We start from the raw sequence: 7,362 nt of genomic DNA on the forward strand, positions 1-7,362 counted from the left end.
TGGCATATTATTCATCTAGTAGTTAACTGACATATTATTTATATGCTTTTTATTCAAATCCTATTATTCATCTAGTAGTTAATTGGCATATTATTTTATATGCTTTTGCAGAAAATTGTGTAATACCTATAAAACGTAATGAAGAGATAATATCCAAGGTCAGATGTGTAGTAGGCAAGAAAAAGTTAAAGCTGCTGAACTGTGATCAATTTCTTCCATGATTGGTAGGAGGGAGAACACTTCGGGAAAAACAAAAAAGGCTAATCACCTTGTGTAATCAGTCTCCTTGTAAATACGATTTTTTAACTTCTTGGTAAATAGACTAATGATACTAGTCATTGTCTATGTAATGACCTTAATAAGATGTCTCTGGATTCAAGTGTCTTAAGTAAACAATTTATGGAGAATGTTACCAAAACAACTCTCTGGATTATAAGACAGATGATTCCAGACTGGATTTTTGGGGGTTCTGAAAACACTGATATACTGAAAAAAAAAAAAAAAAACCCGTTTAAGATAAAATTGGTGTTTGGATTATAAGCAGCTCTTATTGTACATGAATTTTGAAATTTTATTTCATTTTTCTATTTTTTTCACGGCTATCTAGTGTTGTTATATTCTTATGTCCTGCCTTGCCGCTAAGAGGATAACATGAGCGAATTGAAGGTGGGGTAACCCAATGCTGGAGGCGTGAAAGGGGAGATGCTCTGGAGAAGATGGTAGAATCCACTCAGGGAGAAGTAGACTCCAAACAGGCATCTGAGTGAAAGACTTTTGGCTTGCCTGGAGTAAGATAAAAAAATTGAGCGGGGGAAATGCCTTTATATATGTATTGTGAAACATTAATTTCACTGTGGAATCAATAGTTTCATTTGAAAATGTGACAGGTTCTCACTGTTAAAGTCAATGGGGGTAGGAATAAATTTGAAGTATTTCATATTGCTGACATTGTGGTGTTATATGACATACATCACATGACCTTTACACCGTGAGCTTGGATAGACAAATGCCTTGGCATTAATCAAGATGGGAACTAGAAGATTAACATTTTTTTCTAGAGCTTTGTGTTCTTAAAGAAAACTAATGATTGTCTTCTAATTTTAAATTTTAGAATCAGCTGTGGCTATAACATATATGCCATTGTTTGAAGTAAAAATGCATATTAGATCAATGAGAAGAAGGAGGAAATAAAAAGAAAAACTCGAGAAGCTTTAGGTAAGATACTTGACACTCTTAAATTTCTTCCTTCATGGTCACAGTTATATTCTTGGTTTAAAACAGTCTGTATTTTAAGCCCAATAGATAAAATTTAACAACAATAAATGTGGAAAGTCTGGCTTCTAGGAATAGTATCAAGTTCCTTATCCCTTCTATTATTCATTTTTTTTTTTTTTTGGTCAAATACAGGTAAGGTTCAGTGAATGATAAATATTGGGCACAATTTCTCTGAAAATCTATCATTCTTCATCTCTCTTTGTAGTATCTCTGTACCATCCACTTTAGCAATAATATAGGAGGATATCAGACTGCCCGTTACTATTTGAGAAAAGACTTCATACTAAGGAAAATTTGGGGAATAGATATGATTGATACTTCTGTGTATTTCACTGCAATTTTTCTCCTTGATGTCTTTTACCTTCGGTTGCCTTCCAAGTATGTCAATCTAAAGTCAATCAACACATTTCTGCCAGCTCCACTCAGTGGCTGTTCAACGATTGTTGACTAAATCAAGGTACTATGCCTTACTCTAAAAATGGGGAGATTTTTGTTTTACATAACTTTTCTAAATGTCTCTTCTGCAAGTCTGTGGCAGAAGAAAGCAAATGGTGAGGGATTTTGGCTTTTGGGATTGTGGTTCCCAGTCAAGTATTATTTTATCTTGACTAACACTCGCATTGTGCTTTATCATCACCTATGAATTCATTCATTTAATTGACTGGGCAACACAGGGTGAATACGTGAAACATTACTCATGTATTTTTGAAAATATCATATCGTTTTTTGAATATTTGGAAATGTCAGGGTGAGTGGCCCTTGTATAATACTTTCTTTTCTTCGTAGCAAATCATAATAATAATAATAGTAATAATAATAATAATCCGTGCAGATATACCTGTTAGTTGGGAATGAAGCCAAATCATTGATTTAAGATTTCAGCATGAGCACATGCTGCTAGAGGTCTCCCTTGCTTCAATTATTATGAAAGTCATGTCTTTAAAAGAAGCATCATATCTCTTAAATCAACTTCAATTGGTGCTGATAACACAGTCATAAAGTTTATCCTGTGAGTAATTAGAGGGTAAGAAATTGTGAATTCTGTCCTTTATAAGAACATGTCAGTTTGCTGTAATAACTGTTCAAATCCCTAGATTCATCAAATGTGTAGAGTTAGCATTTGAAAGTTATAATTAACAGCCACACTTCAATTGCAGTGCAGCAAGTGGGAGAGAAAAAATAACGTCAATTATCTGCTTTATTTCAACAAGACTTTTTAAAGTATGTTGCACTTGCCAACTCTGTTTTTCTAGTAACCCTGGGTTATCAGAGATGAAAATAAGAAAAATTTACACCTGAGTAATTATTTGGATTACCAAAATGACTGCTAATATTAGGTTGGTGCAAATATAATTGTGGTTTTTGCCATTAGTTTTGCACCAACCTAATAATAAAACAAGTGACTCAATTCCAAATAATACAGGCTTAATATCTACTAATTAATACCAAAACATTATCTAAATTCTTTAAACCAGAATGAATTGGGATACATAATGTCTCTAGAACATTTAGGGCTCTTTGCAACATTTTTTTCTATTTTTTTTTTATTTTAGAAATAAGTCAAGCTGGGTGCAATGGCTCATGCCTTCAATCCCAACACTTTGGGAGCCCAAGGTGGGTGGATCATCTGAGGTCAGGAACTCAAGACAAGTCTGGTCAACATAGTGAAACCCCATCTCTACTGAAAACACAAAAATTAGCTGGACATGGTGGCATGTACCTGTAGTCCCAGCTTCTCAGGAGGCTGAGGCAGGAGAGTCACTTGAACCTGGGAGGTGGAGATTGCAGTGAGCCAAGATCGCACCATTGCACTCCAGCCTGGGGACAGAGAGAGACTCTGTCTCAAATAATAATAATAATAATAATAATAATAAATAAATAAGTCAAGACATAATCCCCCTCCTTTTATTCAGTTTCATCTTTCTCATTGGTTAAGGAAGATAGATTTCTATCAAAAGATAGATTTCTATTACCTCAGAGTCAATAGTTTAAATGCTAAATTTTCTTTATATCCATGTATCTTATTCATGGAGAAGGTAAAAAAAAGTAGAGAAACTCAAAACCAATTTCATTTAAATCTCATTGAATTGTGCATTTATTTGTTTAGGATGCCTTTAAATTATGACTTATGATGAGCTGATTGAAACTATTTTATAAATATTTGAGTTCTACTACCATTTGGTCACATTTTAGGTCCTGATGGGTATCACAGTAAACAAGAGAGCCATACATATTTGTTCTCATGAAACTTTTATTTATGATTTTGGTTGGAGGCAAAAAATCAAATAAATAAGATACATAATTGCAGGTAATAGGTGCTCAATACTATGGGAAAAAATGCAGGAGTATGGGGAAAAAGAAGTTCCACAAGAAAGCCATTATAGATAGGATTGGAATGTGAATTTTGACAAGAGATGTGAAGAAAGCTGCAATTATCTGAGAAACATGAATGTCAAGTACTGATAACATCAAGGGAAAAGGCAGAAGCGCTCTATGTAACTGAAGTGCAATGAATGTGAAGAAAATCAGGAGGTTAAGAAAGAGAAGAGGCCAGGAGCTTACTCACATAATTGTAAACCATGGGGGAGACTATGAATTTTATCCTAATGTGATGAGAAAATAGTACAAATTTTGAGTAGGGAAGCAACATAATTTGATGTATTTTTGGCATTTCCATTTTATGATAATAGCCATAGCTGTTATTACATGCACATAAAAAGTAGAATAATGGATGAAGTTAGTTGAGCAAATAATATTTAGAATTCTTTCTAAAAAATGGTTTCTTTAATAGCAAAAATTTCAAAATAATTTAGAGGATTTTTTTGACAGTTTATCACTCACTCAGACTGGAGTACAATGGTGCAATGGCTCACTGTAGCATCGAACTCCTGGGCTCCTGAGCTCAAGCGATCCTTCCACCTCAACCTCCTTATTAGCTGGTACTACCAGTGAGTGCCACCATGCCTGGCTATTATTATTGTTTTTGTAAAGACAGATTCTCACTATGTTGTCCAGGCCTGTATCACACTACTGGCCTCAAACAATCCTCCCATCTCAGCCTCCCACAGTGCTGGGATTATAGGCCTGCCTGAGAAATGAGCCTGGCTAGTGAGAAAGATTTCATGTGTAGTTCTTTAAAATTGTATGCCACAAAATTCTCTCACAGAATAATTTGTGATTTTGAGGATGCAAAATCATCTATATTTACTATGTCTCCTCTTAAAAACATTGATTAAAATATACATATAAACACATGTGTATTGTATATGTTATATATAAAATATTTTCTATATATAAATATATTAAGCTTCTTTGGAATATATATCAGAAATAAATACTATCCAAAACCACAAAATATTTTAGTAGCAATTACATTTTACATATATCTCATAAAATATATTTTGAAAGATAAAAATCTAAAAATACTTTAATAAAATTATATTTTAGATAGTTTTTTTTAGTTAAAAGGTTTTACATTTAATGTCTTACCTTAAGTTTATATGTCATTGAGATGCCAATGTTTTAATGAAAAATTAGAATATAGAGTATAAAATTAAATATCACCTATTTGTCTCAAATAAAAAGTACAGGGAGTATTAAATAGGAATGACAGTATAGTAACAATAACAGAACTTGTAGGTTTTCCCAAATTGAATTAACTCTATTTCTCTGAGTTCAAGGGGTATGGAAAGTTGAATGTTCGATCGCTCAGCAATTATTACATTATCAGTTTAACACCATTCAAATACTACAGAAGGCATTTCTCTATTCACATTGACTTCTTAAGTAAGTATGCATATGCTGAGCTATAAATAGTTTTCTTTCCATGTTTGGTCTCTAAACACTAAATATGTAGACTTCAAATCAGTCTATGCAACCCAGTGGCCCCCTCTCCAGAGGCATCAGTAATGCATTTGGCAAATGCCTTGAACCATGAATTGTAAATTAACTTAGTTATAATCTTGATAATATGAAAAAAGACTTCTAAATACTTATTTTTGAAATGATAACATTAGAAAAAAGAAACAACAAACTATAATTATCATCATTTCTACTTCCTGAAAATTCATTTGAGGTAACCTCTGCCGGTCACAGCTCTACATTTACATACAGTTCTGACCCTCTTTTTGGCTGAGCTGTGGTCAATACACTCTGAAGGTATATCTCCAGAACCTTTTGTTTGATTGTCAAAAATCAACTCTTCTCCAGCATTTATAGTTCTCATGGAACACAGTGCTATTTAGGGAAGGCAAGTGTCAAATTATCAATGAAAACATTGAACACCTGAAGTTTTGGGTCATTACTGTGATTCACAGAATGAGATACAGTTCCATATTGAGCTGCATCCACCGTGAGTTCATCAGATGCGTAGCCCAGATCCTATGTTGTCATATAACCGCCCTCATATTTCAGCTTTTTCACTTGTGATTACCTTTCCAACACATTCAATGACAAAACTCATTCTTTTAATCTTCACATGGATTTTTACATCCCAGCCATGGTCATTGATACTGTGAAAGATGCAAAGTGAATTACTGTGTGCCTTTTTGTACAATCCTATTGGTACAGTGAGGCCCACATTCACAGCTTGAGATACATATATAGATGGGAGTAACAGGTGGAATTTTAATTTGTTGGTTTTTACTCTAAGTCAAAAGAACTCCAGCTTCAGCAGGACAACATTTTTCAAAGAAGCAACCTGTGCATGAGCAATCAAAGGTGGCTTCATTTACTAAGCTGGCTCCGGGAGCTGGTTTGTGTTCATTAATGTAGCAGAAGTCTGAAAGTGGGCCTTCTAAGTGAACCCTATTTTCAACAAATATCAGTCTTTTATTATTCTGTCTTCTGTTGAGTTCATCTTGCCATCTCTGCAGGACTATCCTTTGTTTGGCCTTCATTACAATGTACTTGGCAATGGCAGGTTTCAAAGTTTTGTTATTGTCTTTTGGAGTTATTGCTTTGCCTTTCTTTACCTGAGATAAATAATTATGCTAACTATTAAAGAATTGCTGAAACAGTCATGGGCCCTTGAGATTTTGCAAAGATTCTTAAGTATTTGTAGAATCTAGCCGTCATTTTGATTTTACAAGATATAATTCCATATTCTTCACTGCCTTGTAGTCACACAAGTAGTCGACCAATAGATTGGTGATTCCAACCTATTTACTTGTGTGCTTTTCTTTTCTGCATATTTCCTGAAGAATATCAAGTGTAACTAGCCAAGGCACCATGCCAAGCTCCTTTATGCCTTACCCCAGCTGCTGCCACCTTGTGGATATTTCATTCAAAGTCTAACAGGATAGCTCAGGTGAACTAATGCCCACCCTTGCTCAGTCCTGTGAGACTTGGGGCCAATGCTGGGGGTCTGGTACCTGAGCATCTTGACATCACTGCAGGCACACCTCGGCCACAGTGTCCCAATACTGTATTGTTTTAATAACTACTTTTACTAGGCACTTATTATATGTCATCATCTCTCAGTATTGTACATATATTATTTAATATCTAACACTCTTTGTGTAGGCTTTGTTATCTCAACTTTCCAGACAAGGAACTTGAGACTCAGATACAGTAAAATAATTAACCACAACTTGCTCAGATAATTAATATCATGACTAAGTAGCAGATCAAGTTGTGGGTGACTGAAACACAGTATCTTAAGCACTACACTGTAATGCCTGGCTTAGGAATAAATACTGTGTATCATAAGCAATATCCTAAGATCATGATATTATATAGATACATTTGACAATGTTAGTATTTAGTATTGGAATTTTTATATGACAAAGACATCTACTCCACATACAACAAATGATATCATTGGGTGATTTTCTTGAAAAGTTAACCTAATCTATATACTTAAGGGCCATATGTATGTAACTAAACTCCACCAGATTAAGTCTGCACATTTTGAATTTATTTGAAAATATTTAGCTTTCACCGTTTATTTGTTTCACCTAAGGAGAATATCTCTCTGTCCAATGCCTTACATGATATGAATTATATTATATGCCACCAAGGACTTTTATTCACTCCCAAACCCATTACTTGAAAATTAGAAAAATCAGAAATGTTAATTAAAAAATT

The 7,362-nt window shown here is 34.1% G+C and overlaps 1 pseudogene; it reads right to left on the bottom strand.

The window, feature by feature from the left end:
* Positions 1 to 5,259: 5,259 nt before the first annotated feature.
* Positions 5,260 to 6,537, bottom strand: LOC105537648 (annotated as a pseudogene).
* Between the last annotated feature and the right edge of the window lie 825 nt (positions 6,538 to 7,362).

This window comes from Mandrillus leucophaeus, unplaced genomic scaffold (assembly GCF_000951045.1).
Source record: "Mandrillus leucophaeus isolate KB7577 unplaced genomic scaffold, Mleu.le_1.0 Scaffold177, whole genome shotgun sequence".
NCBI lineage: Eukaryota > Metazoa > Chordata > Mammalia > Primates > Cercopithecidae > Mandrillus > Mandrillus leucophaeus.